Source organism: Passer domesticus, chromosome 1, assembly GCF_036417665.1.
Source record: "Passer domesticus isolate bPasDom1 chromosome 1, bPasDom1.hap1, whole genome shotgun sequence".
Taxonomy (NCBI): Eukaryota; Metazoa; Chordata; class Aves; order Passeriformes; family Passeridae; genus Passer; species Passer domesticus.
This window is the reverse complement of record NC_087474.1, coordinates 16,123,643-16,138,857: the sequence shown is the minus strand read 5'-3', so window position 1 is coordinate 16,138,857 and position 15,215 is coordinate 16,123,643. Positions and strand designations below refer to the sequence as shown.

The window sequence follows — 15,215 nt, the reverse complement described above, 5'->3', positions numbered from 1 at the left end:
TATGTTAGGGAAATAGCTCTGTTTTCTCAGTGGTTGCAATTTTGAGGTCAAAATTGTAGAGTCCATTCTATATTCTTTTGAATTTAATGATAACTACAACTTTAGAAAACAAGGAGAAATAAATAGACCACATTTTACGATGTCATTGTAAAATCCTACAGCTCATCTGTACTATGTGTGTACATGCCTGAGTTCCTCGTCTCAAATATCTGTCTAACAGGTATAGGAAAGATACAAAGAAAGGGAACAAAAAATATGAGAGACAGAGAATGGCAGCTGTGTAACTTGTTTACCTTGGGAGAGAGATGACTCAGAAAGAGGGACGAGACCTATAAAAAATTGTGAATGATTCAAAGGTAATTAGGAGTCTGGAATTTGTTGGATTTTGTTGTGCAGGAGCTGTAGAACACCCAGGGTGGCCATCATGCAGCAGTTTAAAACAAATGAAGTTTTCTTCTGCATATGTCATAAATAAATTGTGGAGCTTATTTTAACAGATCACTGTGCATATCATGGGTTCAAAAAGCATTGGAGAAGTCATGGAAGACAAATCCATCAAGATCCCTGAACATGGTGGATAAGAAATTCTTAAATCCCTAACCTCTACATGGCTGATAAGTAGTATAATTCTCTTTGCATAATCACCCAGTTCTCTTATCTTAATCACCCACTGCTCAATATGGTGCTACATGAACATTTCATCCAGCACAACCTCTGTACATTCTTATGTCTGCATAAATACAGATAGTTTAGGCTCAGTTTATTTTCAGTTGTCATCCTGGTGGTTTTTAATGACTGATTATTGAGGTACAAGTCCAGGTAGGTTCCTGCACAGGCATATGTATGTGTTCACATGTCCCAGGGCCTCCTGGGTTGGAAAGCTGCCATTTGGATAACAGTCTGAGTCAAGCTGTCAGGTGTCATGGAAACATGAGATGGAAAGAAGGGAAGGGAGTTACTTATGTTCTTTAAATGAAGTGTATACAAGTGCTTTGAAAGCAAGAAGTCCAGATACCAGAAAATTAAGGCCTGGAGATTTTTCACTGTACTACCTCAGGGTGTTCAGCTCAAACTGAGGGCAGCTTTGCTCTCTCAAGTGATGGGTGCCTTTTGAGCCCCACTTCTAAAGTTTTCACTGGTTTTAAGAAGTAAGGAAATTATTTACACAGTTTTGTGGCTTTGGGAATCATCCAGAGATGTATTTTCACACACCCTCTTGCTTCTGTTATATTTCATGAGAGGAAATTCATGTGGCTAGACCTGCACAGCCGTGAGAGGCTGGGGTGGGGGGTGTCCCATCGTCAGCCTGGCACCCAGGGACAGGGTTTGGAGAGGACAGATGGGCACTTCACAGGGGTGATGGTGAAGAGAGATACAGGCTTGAGCAAGAGGCTCAGAATGAATACTCAGAAAACTTTTTCACCATGAGAAGTCAAACAGTGGAGAGGGTTACTCAAAGGTTGTGCCATTCCCATCCTCTGAGCTTTTCTTGGATAAAGCCCTGATCTTGTAGCTTTGGGCAGCAGGTTGGATTGGAGACCTCCTGAATGAGCCCATCATGCTACGGAGAGTGTTCACTACCAGAACTTATTCTTCCATCATCCTCTGGAAAGCCTGTAGGCAGATACCAGGCAGCTCCAGCTCCTGCCCAGGAGCACAGGACACACATTCATTTATACCATACATACCTCTGGGCAAGCCCTCCTAACAAACACCAGCTGCTGAAATAAAAAGGCATTTGGCTTTTCCTCTGACCCCACAGCCCAGAGTTACCATGGTAACAAAGTGATGAGGAAAATAATTTTTGTTTAGAGCTGGTTGGGAAGAAGTTTTCCTGCCTGTGTTTAGTGAGTATTTGAGCTGGTGCACAGTTGAAAGAAAGCCTATAAAAATGGTAATGTTTTTCCCCTAACAAATTCAGGATATTTTTAATGTCAGTGCTGGATTGGATTCTGAAGGAACCATTAAAGAAATTCTAAATTTGGGGGATTTTGTGAATTCAATTCTTCAAAAAGGCAGTTGATTTGATTCAGGGTTACAGGGTTTCAGGGTCTCTGTCTGTCTGCAGAGAAGTTATTTCAAGCTGAATCTGCATTTTTACAATAAAACAGGATTTCTGACAGGCTGAAGCCAACTTTTTTCCAATTCTGTAGGAGATTTTTCATCAACTTGGAAATTAGCTTTAGCAATGCTTGAAATTTAGTAAAAGATACTGATTATTTCACTGAGTTGGCAGGCTGTCATCATGTTGCAATATTCAATCTTGTGGTTCTTTTAACTCCTGGAAGATTAAACATTGTCTGTCCATTTATGCAGATGATATTTCTTTTTTTTCTGTTTCATTTATTTATGAGCTAGCCCTTTTAGTCTCTGAAAGTGTACAAACAAACTGAACCCTGGACATTTTACCACAAAATTAGTGGATTTTAGATTTCTGGATATATATGAATTAGGTTGAATTTTGCATTGTGTCAAAGCATGAAAAGAACATTACATTGTACCCAAAATAGCCATATATATATATTTGAAATGTGAATTTATGATATTCTGTGTAATATAGATGTACATATCTTATATAGAAGGCACAGAATCATCCCTGCAGCCTTGTAGCTGCAGAAGGCAAGGTTTTCCAGTAGACAAGTATCTGCTTTTAGAAGCAATTAAAAGAGAAAATTGCTAAGCCTGCATAATGGGAGTCTTTTAATGAAATGCAGACTGCTGGGTGTTGTTTGGATCTTTGGGTATAAAACGTGTGTGAAGTTAGGGCTTGCCTTTGCTTCTTGGCTGCTGGGGAGATGTTCAGAGGAGGAGCAAAGGCAGATGTCTCTCTGGTCCCACCACAGCGTGGGCTGCCATGCCCACATGTGTGACCTCTTGCTCTCCTGCTTACAGTTCACCTGCTGTGCCCTTTTTTTAATGATGCTGAATCATGGAGTAGACTTAAAAACCTGGTTTGGGCTGATCTGCTGGGCAAACCCCCAGCACTCCCTGCAGCACCTTCTCCCCTGCTGCTCTGCAGAGGTGACAAGAGCAGTGCCCATGAGGTGGGTCTGGATGCTGCAGGGCTGCCAGAGCAGGGCAGGGTGGAGGCTGCCTGACTCTGAGCACTATTAGTGGTACTGCTTGACAGATGATGCTGGCAGGGAGTTTAGACTGGCTGCAGTACTACAGATAAAAACCAGGCTGGTTTGACATACTTCAGTGCTAAAATAGTATCATATAATGATGTCTTTGTCGAAATTTTTTTTTTAATCTGCAGGGGGGTAAGAACAGTGTAGTTCCAAAGCAGTCATCTTGGAGACATCATCAAAGGAAAATCACAGCAGCACTGGAGAAGCTACCTGTCCAGCTCTGTTCCCACATCATGTTTTATGACACCCTTGGCAAATGCACAGCATTTGTGTAAGCCAGCAAAACTGGCTAGTGCTACTCTCTATGCAATGTATTTTATGTATATATTCACTTTAATGCTTTTGGTTCACAACATTTAGGTTTCACTTTGTTTACAGCAGTTTTGTTATCACTGATTATTTTTTTATTATATTACAGGAACTTGCTAACAAACTTGATTTGTATCTTAGTGGCTCCATAGCAAGGCTGGCATTATCCCCACAAAATTTTTTGTGTTTGAAGTCAGAAAGAATAGTTTCACAATTCATGCAATTTTCCTTCAGAAATAGTTAAATATTATAAAATACAGATTTCATTATTTTTATTCTGGTTAATTATTTATTCTATTATTTATTCTATTCAATAAAATTGCAGTAAGTAAGAATTGGTAACATAAAGCTACATTCTTTACTTTCTAGGTATAATTTAGATGCATTTTTCCATCTAGGATTTAAGATGAATTGTAGATTGCAGTTGCATGACCTTTCCATGCATCTGCTTGTTGTCTACATTACAACTAGAATTGCAAAGTCCTGTTACAAACAATCATTGCCTAGGAAGGGATTGGGTTTTTTGGATTTGCCATCCCATTCATGTATGACAATAATTTTTACACACAAGCTAAACTACTTGCTAAACTACTTGCTTTGGTAGTTTTATTCGTTGCCTTGTAAATGTAGATAGTATTCTTAATTCCTTGGGAACAACATTATAATTCAATATAATGGGCAGGCAGGTAACAATCAAAAATTGTTGAGATAAAACTACATAGTCTTTATTTGGTTAAGAATGTAAGTGTGAAAATGTGAAAACCTTGGCCTCTCTGGGGAAGAAAACAGAACAAAACAATGAGGATTTTATTTATTACTTTCACATTCAGAACCAATTATTAGAGTATTAAGGAGCTTAGAGCAAACTTGTACATTTCTGACAATTGATCAAATACTGCTCTGTGCATTCCAGCTACTAAAAATACTTGTGATTTCAGCTTGGGGCAAGAACTACAAGTATGCATCTTGTAGTTCTTGCCCCAAACTCAATTTTTACTAAGGATAAAAATTACCCTGTGGGGAGGGATTTCAACAGAGGATGGAGAAACCGCATATGTGTAAGTTCCATGCCTGCTTATGATTTTTGGGTTTTATACACTATTTTATGCTGTTCCTGCTTTTACCTTGCAGGAAATTGCCTTTTTTCTGGAAGTAAATTATTTGGATATTGTTTCTTCAGAAGTGTGTGCATGTTTGAAGTGTCAAGCAGGTAGGTTATAAAAGGAAATACATTTACATAAAAAAGCACTGTAGTATTTTAGGGGCTGCTTAGGCAGAGCTCCCACTTTTCTCTGCTCATTTGTTGTCTCCTCACATGGAAAACATATTTTCTACTGTAACTTAATATGACCCAAAAGAAGACCTAGGGGACAAAGAGATTATCAGTTACTGAATGAGAAGCAAACTAAAAGTTAATTCTTAGCACAGAAATTACTGATTTTCAAAGCCACCAGAGAAGGAATTTAGTCTCCAGTTCTCTCTGAATTCAGTGACTTCTTTGAAAACTCCAGTCTGACAGACTAGATTATTGGTTTTGATGCCATGCTGAATCTTTACAAATGGCAATAACAAATCTGCAAAGTCAGCAACAGAGTCCATTCCCTTGTACAGCCCCTTGGAGAAACAAGCTGGTGGGAAGCCAGGTGGACTCTTGGCATGGGAAACTGCTGGTAACAACACAGGACCGTGCATTGAAAATATCCAGAATTAATTTTGCATTATCAGGAATGAGTCATTAGAGCCAAACAGGAAAGAAAACTTTTGACAGCATAAACACCTTTTCAGCCAGACTGGGATGGAGAGTCCACAGGCTATACAAACTAGGCCAGTGAATAAGCTGGCCTGTGTTAAGTCAGGATCTGGTTCATATTCATACCAGGGAAACAGAAACTTGCTGTCAGCAATCCACCTGATACAAAACTCTTAAGGAACAAAAAAGCATTCATCATTCCAAGAGCTGCCACTGCCCCTTCACTTCCCTGCTTTCCAGCTGGTGGTCCCACCAGGTGCTTACTGCCCTTTGTCCCCTGCAGGTAGTACAAAAGGTTTGTCTTTTCATTGGAAATGTCGCAGCGGCTTATGCTTGCTTCTGCTCTCTTTTCAGCCAGAGGCCAGAAGCATTGTGCTGCAAACTAAAGCTCTTTTCAGCTTTTTCTCCTGGCTGTTCAGCTCCCTTTAATCACTTTCCCCAGCTCAAGTCCTGGGCAGATGGCAGCACTATTATTCTCATTTCCTTCAAACATTCCACTTTATGTTAAAAAAATCATGCTATCATACAGACTAAGACCATCCTTGTGAAATACTTCACCCCTGTCCTAAACCAGGACAAAGCCACACATATCCACTTTTCTGCCTGGCTGTAAATTCCCAATGTAATATTTGGCAAACCAATAAAGGGCACATTTTTTACACAGATACTGGTCTGGCTCCCAGTCCCCCTGTGCTTTGATTTTCTGTCTTTGTGTGAAGAAGACCTGACTGCTTCCTACTCATGGGAAAAAGGATGCAGATAGAATCTTACAGTCTTCAGGTACTTTTGACAGCATTAAGAAACTCATGTATGATCCTGCTCCTCACCTTCTCCATGAGAAAGGAGTATATAGTGTTGAATGACAGTAAAAGGTCATTCACGAAGCAACTTTCAGATTATGGAAGCTTGGTTATTGAAAGCCATTTTACACTGTGTGAAATTTCTTCTTGGCTCTTTAATAATTTGCATTTTTTCTTAGCAAAATAGATAAAACCCAGATGAACTCAAAGCTGAAGTGACCTGACCTTTTCCTATATGAAAATTAATACAGTCTCCTGAGTTGTTTAGATGTGGGAAATGAATACTTGTTGGTTTTAGCAGAAGTGCAGGAGTTTTCCAGAATTCCCCCTGCCCACCTGCACAGCTTGCTGGTGCTATTGCAGCATTCCTGTGTACACATGAAGAGCAAATTAAAAATACTCCTTGCTTCTTCAAATACTATCCAAATGTCACAGGGAGGATCTTGGGTGTTCGTGTCTCTGGTACATCTGGTACAGTTCTATATGTCTGTTTAATTTCAGCAAATCTTCACCTCTATTCAATTCCACGGAGCCAGGTAAACTCAAATAAATTATATCAAAGGCTTCCTCTTTCCATCCTTAACTAAAATAGCTGGGCTATGTTAAACAGAGCTGACTCTGCTCAGAAGAAAAGCAAGTTGTGCACAATGTGGAGATCAAATCTGTTGTAGGCAGCCAGTTTGTTTGTGTTTAATGTCACTGTGACAACTTCCATGCATAGTAAGTCAGATGTTGAAGAAAGCTTTAGTTGCATTTCCTGATCCTCCTTTCTAGTGTTCTCTACAGATCTTCCTCAAGGGCTGCATTTTCTCCCCCTCTTCTCTTACAGTGATCACAAGGAGCTCATGTACCAACACTGCCTCAGATGCACAGATGTCTCCTGCACTTGCATTTTTCTTTTGTAACCCCTTTCTCATGCCTGACGTCCAGCACTTGCTCAGCCTGATTGGAACTCTTCTCCTTCAGGCGTATTGTCAGCTCAACCTGTTGCTTCCAAGTAGGACACTGAAAGCAAGAGACACTTAGAAGCCCTAAGAATTCAGGTGTTCTCAAAAATCTTATTTACCCCATCTCTCCCACATGCTTCCTTGTCTTTTATCCTCAGCTTCTCCATCAGACACATAAACTTTGTGTTAGTTTTCCTCTGCCTTTTCCACTAGGTCTGTGCTTGTGCCTTTGCTAAAGCCCCCTATTTTCTTCTATTCTTCCAGCTTCAAAATAATTGCCACCAGCAAAACCCATGTGCTCCATTCTGATATCCCAAACATTCATCACCCCTCACTCTGACATTTGCTCGGAATTCTCTTCTCCCCATGGACACGTGTTTTGCTCCAGACACTGCTGCCCACCTGAGCAAACCCCCCTCTGCCTCATCCTCCCCAGCCTTTCTGAATTCCCTGAGCAGCACAGGCAGGAGTGACAGCATCATTGAATACATTTAGGTTGAGTTGGGAACTGTACAAAAATGCACATGCAAAATTAAGTGCCAATTTTATTCTTTTTTTAGTCTTTACAGCCTACGATTATGGGAAGACAAAGACAAAAGCAAAAGAGGCAGAGGGATGACTGTCACGTGAGTATAATGAACACATCACTGACACTAAAAAAAAATATTCCACAGTTTTTCAGCTATATTTGCCTATTAAGATATTGTTAAAGATCCATAAAGGGTATTTTTCAGGGAAAAGTAGAATACAAAAGAGATAAAAATAATTTTAAATTATTAAAATAATTCTGTTGACGAAACTAAATTCTGCATGTATTGGTACTGATTCATGAACCAGGAATTCTACAATAATGTAGGAAGGCTCCATACTTGTTTCCTTACATAAACAACAGATTCTTAAGAGAATTTTGTATTGATTGATTTTTGTATTGATTTTGGATTTAATTCCTTTTTCTAAATGCTTTGCTGACAGCAATGTAGCCATGTGCAGACTGCTGCTTTTTCAGGTCCAGCTCCCAAACCCATGATTTTCCTTTCTTTGGACCATGCTGGATTAGGATTTGCTGTGTTTAGAAAAAGCTGTTTCAGTGGCAGCTGGCTGTAGCAGGGGCTGTGGTTCTGGTAAATTAATCACGCTGAAGGACAAAGTCTCTGCTGGTGTTTAGCTGTACCTTCCAGATACACCTTTGAGTGTCTTGGATTTAGAATTGAATGCTCCTTTGTTACTCTTACTACCAGGAGGAGGAGTCCTTTGACCTTGCTGCTGTTGTCTCTCTGCTGTGTGACGTTCTGATGATACTGTTCATACACTCTGCTGTTCCCAGCCCTGCCAGACTTCTCTGCCTTGTTGCTCCTAACCAGATCGGCTTTCTGGATGAGGTACTGCCTGTTTCCTGCTACTTTGCAGTGAATTTAATGCCCTGCTCTTTGGAGTCAGTAGACACCTTTTATACATGTCATGTAAGGACGGTTGTGGTTAGCAAGCTGTCCATTTAACTGGACATTTTCTCTTGCACACAGCCCTGCAGGGGGCTTTGACATGGACTGCAGTGTACAGTCTACTCACTGAAGGGTTTTGTGCTCCCTCAGAGTCTGTGGCAGACTCAGCTTCCTCAGGGGTGTATTGTCGTGGTTTGGCATCACCAAGGAGGGATTCTGCCCATTTTGGTGGCACTGTGTACTGGCAGCTTGATGTCCTCTTGCCTTGTGGTACCCAACAGCAGATGCTTTTGGGTGTTTGGGACTGCCTTGAATGAATCTCCCCATGTAGAAACCTACATGTAGGTGATGCTGCTTTGGACCCTTGCATGGTCAATGGAGACTTATTCAGTATATTCCATGCATTCAGTGGTGTCATTCCTTTCACACTAAAGACAGTGCCTACAGGAGGTAGTTGCCATCTATCCATTTTCTGAGGGAGATTAGGATGACTATCTCAGATTTAGAGGTATCCAAGATGTCTCATTCTAGGTGAGATGTGGGATCCTACATAGGATGTGATTCATCCTGTATTGTATATATTGGCACTGCCAATGCCTTAAACTTCTTTCCAGCCTCCCAACTTTTCATCAGGCAAGGATAATTCAAATGCCTGATCTTACATCACTGGTGACTGTCTGAGTAAGGCAGAATAGACACAGGCCAGAAAAAATCCTTCACTTTTAAACAGAACCCATTGTACCTGACAGTATTCAGTACAGAGTGATCATGTACACAGAAATAATGCATTATCATTAAAAGGGAGCTCTATCTTTTGTGATCTCTCCCAGGAGCTGAATAGGGTTTTTTTTCATTAAATTGAAGTCTGTCCATTTGGGTACTGCTCACTCTGTTTATTGCACCTTGTGTGGTTGCATGTTGTATGTGTACTCTCATTTAGTCCCTTGCACCCAGCAAGTGGACACCAGCCTACCCTTGGGGGATCACCAAGCCCCCCAACAAGTTCAAACAGTAATTATTCTCCTCTTTCTGCAGCAGGGAAAATGTTGTGCTTTCTGCATTAAGAGTTGTCTGAAGGAATAAAATGTAATTACAGTTCCACCTAGAGCTTGGTCAAGCTCCATCTGTCTTGCTGAGATGAACGTTACAGCTAAAGACTGTGCCAGGAGCTGATGTGTAGGAGTCTGCCTGAGTTACCAGCCTGTTGTCTGCTCCTTTCATGAGTGTGCTTCTGTTATTTAGTGGCAGTCTGATAGAAGCCCAGCAAAGCCACAGGCAGTTTTTCCACTGACTTAAGTAGGTTTAAATTAGGCCCCACAATAAAAATTCTCTCTTTAGAAAACAGGATATAACAGAATGGTGAGGAGCTGTGAGTGGCTTAATCATTACATTTACTCAGCTTTATGACTAATGCCTCTGTCAGTTAACAAGTTTTATTAACAATACAGTGACCTTGAAAACTCTGTACATCTGACTAACTCATTCTCTTTTATGACTAAATGCTCTCTATATTGATCAAGGATGTAATTGAAATGATGTCATGTAAAGTGACTGGAAGCTTAAAATTATTTAAATAACATGTGGATTGTAATTTCACTTGAAATTGATACAGTTTTTAAACATTGGAATAACACTCTAAGGGAGTCAGCATACTATCAGTATCAAGTAAAATGTATGTGTATAGTGAGATGAATAGTAAGGCTATTAATCATAGGTATAAAGTGTTAGGTAGTACAGTATTATTCCAGCACTGGAAACAATTAAATGTGGATATGATGAATTTATGGTCTACAATTTGCCGCAGTTGAAAATCTGTATGACAGTGAGAATGGACATCCACAAAGTTTATGGGTCATAATGCTAATGTTGTGGCAGGTCATGCTTAATACAAGGTGAGGCTTTAAAGATGCTCCATGCACAAACAAGTGCAGAAAGCTGGACAGTTAGTGTGAAGTTATGAGGAGCAGCTGAGATTCACTGTATTAATAGTGAGGGTAAAAATGGTACATCATACTCCAACCCACTCAGAGATCCAACCACCCCTTTGTTCTGCCCCTGAAATGTCACTTATCACTGAGGTAAATCAGCACATCTACTTAGCCATTTCAGTTCTTTCTCTTCCTCAGAAACTTATATGCCATAGCACAAGTGTGATATATGCAGTGTGATCACACCTCCCAAGATACATAGCTGGTCTGCTTGCTGTTGAAGCCAATCTTCTACACTGCTCAACAAAACAACATTCTTTCTTTGAGAAATTAATATCCATACATTTCTCTGTGCATGAATGCTGTGGTTTGCCCTGCATTATAGCTGCAGTCCATAGCAACCATCAGTGTAGTAAACTATTTGCATCAGTAATGCACCTTGGTCGAGCACCATGATTCCATATTCCCCCAATGACCTCACTGACTCAAGAAACAGACACCAGAGCCACCACACACAGATGAGACCTGACCTCCTTCCAAACACTTTCTTACTAAAACTCTCTATTTAACCCTGCTTAAATGTGCAAGGACAGCTCTCCTGTGCCCATGTCTTCATTCAGGAATACAATAATGCCTCCAAATGTTTCTTAATGGCAGCAGGGCTCCACAGCTTGGGATGTGCTCTGTCATCACAGTGCACAGAGGGGCTCCTCTCACCTCTTCAGCACATCTAATGTGGGAGGGGTTGGCATCACCTTGGTGAAGGGGCTGAGCCCAGTGCAGGCAGGTGAAATGGAGCTTTCTGTCAAACCTGCTGTACAGATTGCAATGGGTCACTGAGAGAACCACCCTTCACACCACATTCCAACCAAATCTGTGCTGGGAACCAAGAGGAGCCATGACTTTCATGTGCTACCCATGTTGGGGAAAAAAGCAGCAAGACAGAGAACTCCACCATGAAAGATGTGTAGGAAGGATGAGGGAGGGAACTGGGAAGTATCATCAACTTACTTTGCAAAGACTCCCCAAAATAGTATCCACTGAGTAAGAGCCATCTCTGTGAGTCTCCCTGGGTCCCCTTTACAGACATAAAATCAGTAAAGTTGATGGAGTCTGGGACACAATCAGTCTCCTCTTAAACCCCATATCTAAGACATCAAATAAAACAGCCCCCAAAATTTCTTGCAAAGCATTGGAATAGGCTGCCCAGGAAAGTGGTTGAGTCACCATTCCTGGAGGTATTTAGAAGATGTGTAGACGTGGTGCTTAGGGACAGGGCCTAGTGGTGGACTTGGCAGTGTTGGGTCAACAGCTGGACTTGATCCTAAGGATCTTTTCCTAAATGATTCTGTGATGGTATTAATTTCTCTCTTGCACATGAAGGATGTCAAGGTTCAAGTTCAAGCAACAATGCTGATTATATGCTAGTCTAAAGGCTAATTGGGGTAAAAACCCCACTGTTGTGTTTACTTAGAAAGCCACATTTTCTTCCCAGACTGCTGCTAAGGAGGATTACTACTTAATTATGAGTAAAAACTCCTTTGTATGTCAGGTTTGTCAATAACTGTAATTGCTAAGTTTCATTGAACTTTAATGGGTATGCTGTAATTTTTCCCCAATATTCCAGAATGATAATTATCCATTTTCATCTTATTTTTAATATGCTTGAAACACTTCATAGAGGTTTGTGGGAGTCTCAAGTTTGCACCAATGCAATTAGTTTGCTATCAGTAAGTGAGTGAAGTCCTTATTCTTTGTGCTGTCCCTGTGCCTGCAGTCCCTCACCTGCCTCCTGGCCACCCCGGGCTCTTCACTGTGCTGTGCTCTCCTGCCCCATGAAGGCTGCTTTCATTTCAGCCAGAATCCATGAATCCATCTGGGAGAATTGACAGTAGGTGGCCAGCAGTGGATCACAACTCCGCCTGGAGTCTTCAAGCTCACTCTCTTTTTTTTTTTTTTTTATACTTTCAGGAATAGCCAACCAAAATGGTCAGCAATTTATGTGGAAAAATGGATTGTGCATGTGGTTATATATATCATGTATATACATGTATGTATATGTCTGTGTATGGTGTATCTATACATATATATATATATATATATATGCATTTAAATACACAGATGGGCAGACAAAGAATCATACACAACTATATCCAGCTATCCCTGATTTATCTCCTAGGTGCTGCCTAAAGACCCTGACATATAACAGCAGTTATTTTTAAAAAATTCCAACCAAAAGCTCTAAAAACAGGAGGCTGGTACCGCATGGTAACTTTCTTGTTATGCAGATGTATCCCATCACCACTGTAGCTGCAAATCCATCAGACTGCACCTTTCTTCAGAGATATTTACGCAATGCTCCAGAATTTAATTGATCAAGTAAGATGACAGTCAGTCCATGTACATTGAATAAATGCTACTTTGGAAAACTGTGACTCAGAATGAAGTGCTGTTGGGGAGGTTTTCTATCCACTAAAGTGAGTCACTATGGAGTGAACTGCTGCTTTTTGCAGGCAGACCTTTAGACAAGAGACTGAAATATCAGAAGCTCTGAAACATCAGCCTTGTTCTAGAAATCCTTTAATGTAAAAAGAAGCCTATCTACTCCAACGTACTCTGGCAAGAGATGCTAATCCAAGTGGGCTTCTGTCTCAGTTTATTTGGTCACACCTGGCAGTGTTTTTTTCCAGAGTAGACGTAGGTTCTGATGGTGTTAACCTTCCCATTCAGAGGTTACCAGTGTACAAAATGCATGTACATTTGTACATAATTATTGTAGATGAGTCTGGTATTGCAGCTCTAGTCCTGATTGATGCTGTCCATATACTAGTCCATATACTGTATGCTTAGGCTTGTACTGAACATGGTTAAGGTTCATCATATGTGGCAGCAGCCTGGAGAACTAAAATGTTTAAGTTACAAGAAAACCTGTAGCAACTTATGAATCCAGCCTCTTTTTGAAATCTAAAACATGAGCATTTTTGAAAGCAAAGCAATGCTTTAGATTAAAGATAGATAAAACACCTTGGAAACCCCAGCTCTGCCCCTCTAGCAACAGCAATCCAACTTCCTTCTTTCTGACAGAGCTTCTCCGAGATGTGTTGACTTTAGGGATGGACTAAGGAGAGCTGCAGAAATAAAAACCCTGTTCTATGGAGACCGTCATTATGCTTATTTGTTGGGGGTTTTTTTTCAAGCTTAATTTTAAAAAGAGTGACTGCAGCTTGGAAATCATGGCAGCATCCTGGAGTGTTGCCATCTCTTGTTTGACCACGTGTACATTATGAATTCAAGAAGCTCCTGCTGAGGAAAGGTACAGCAGTACATTGTCATCAAAACATTCAATGGGATGGCATTTTCCAGCAGCAGTATGAAAGGCTTCATGAAAAATAAACCTTAACCATCTCAAGTGAGGGTGTCTGTGCTATTGTCCTGGCACAATAAGCATCCTCTGTAGCTCAGCTTTTACCCTTTGATATGCTGCTTTCAGAATGGCATAAAAAAGCTTCCTGTAGCTATTGCTGCCATCTCCCACTAAGCCACATCTCTGTGTGGCATTACTTCTCTTCCTCAAACTTAGTGCTGAGGAAGTCAACAATGCTGAGAAAGTCAACAATAAGATGAAAAAGTGATCTTAAAACTGTGTCCAAGAACCATTGTTTGCTAGGAAGGGAGCTGGAGGGGCGGCTTCACTTAGGTTTTGCACCTCTGTGGTTGAATCAGAGAGAAATGCATTCCTTCCCTCTCCTTCTCCTCCTACACCCTTAAGTAATAATGCAGGAAGACATTTGAAATAAATAGTTCCTTGATAGAAATGTGCATCTTTAATTTCCTTACTTAAATGAAGGGACTTTATTAATTGGAAAAATATCAGCTTTTGTTTACATGAATTTGTATGAAATAAATAGCTGCAAGGAGGAGCATAAAACCATGAATCCTAAAGGCTCAAACATCAGAGGCAATTAAAACTTTAGGATTTGCACATACTGAGAGAAAGAGTGGCTATACAAAAATAACTTTGAGGAGGATATTTCCACGGCAGAGAAGCAGCTAACTCCTACATGCAGCAACACATAGATGCAGCCTACTTTTTGTCAGGAATGGATTCCAGGGTCCCAGGGGTCCTGTGTGAATATTGTCACTCTGCATTCACAGCTTCACACACAAGAAAATCCACTGCAATGTGCCCTTAATCCTTTACAGAAGCCTGGGAAACTCAGCCTGGACTTTGCTACATTTCAGAAATCTTACAAATCCATGCCCACCCCACTGCAGGTTTCATAAGGACCCCTTCACTGCACTGGTGAGTTAATTCTTCTCATCTCCTCCACCTTTTCCAGTAGCACTGGTCTCTGGGAAGTAACAATTCAGACAATCATCAAAATCTTTCTTTCTTGCAAAGGTGGATATACCTGGGTGAGTATCTAGGCTGCCTAATAATATGAAACTACATTACTCCAGCCCTTTCCCACACAGCTGGGGCATTACTGATGTTAGCTGCTGAGTTTTCAGCATCTCTAAAATACTCTTTTTACAACATTCTTTCAGGAAAAAAAAAACCACAATAAACACTTCAGATTCCTAGTCTGATTAAAGTATTCATTGAACTCTGTTTAAATCAGGTGCAAAACAACAATATCTCCAACACCAGTGACTATATCAATTAGTAAGAGATGATATTTTAAGCAGAATTCTCTGTGGGAGGCTCCATTTTCCCATTAGAAACTTCCTGATCCTTGATTATTACTCCGTCATCACTGGTGTTTATAATTCTCCTCATTTGCTGAGAACATCATTAATATTATGCACCAGATAGGTAACAAAGTGACTTTTAAGAAAGGGTAAACTAATTCACAGTAGGAAGCCAGAAGTGTACCAGGCCATGGATAAATCTGTAAAAAGGATCTCCAA

General features: G+C 40.5%; 1 long non-coding RNA gene across 2 annotated transcripts; it reads left to right on the top strand.

The window, feature by feature from the left end:
* The first annotated feature begins 8,106 nt into the window (after positions 1 to 8,106).
* On the top strand, positions 8,107 to 14,958 carry LOC135293442 (uncharacterized). Of its 2 annotated transcripts, XR_010355573.1 has the most exons (5): positions 8,107 to 8,316; positions 12,082 to 12,195; positions 12,276 to 12,354; positions 12,484 to 12,683; positions 13,389 to 14,958. It is a non-coding gene; the product is annotated as an uncharacterized LOC135293442 (long non-coding RNA). The 2 variants fall into 2 exon arrangements; XR_010355568.1 differs by lacking the exon at positions 13,389 to 14,958 and having other exon boundaries at positions 12,484 to 13,077.
* Positions 14,959 to 15,215: the final 257 nt, after the last annotated feature.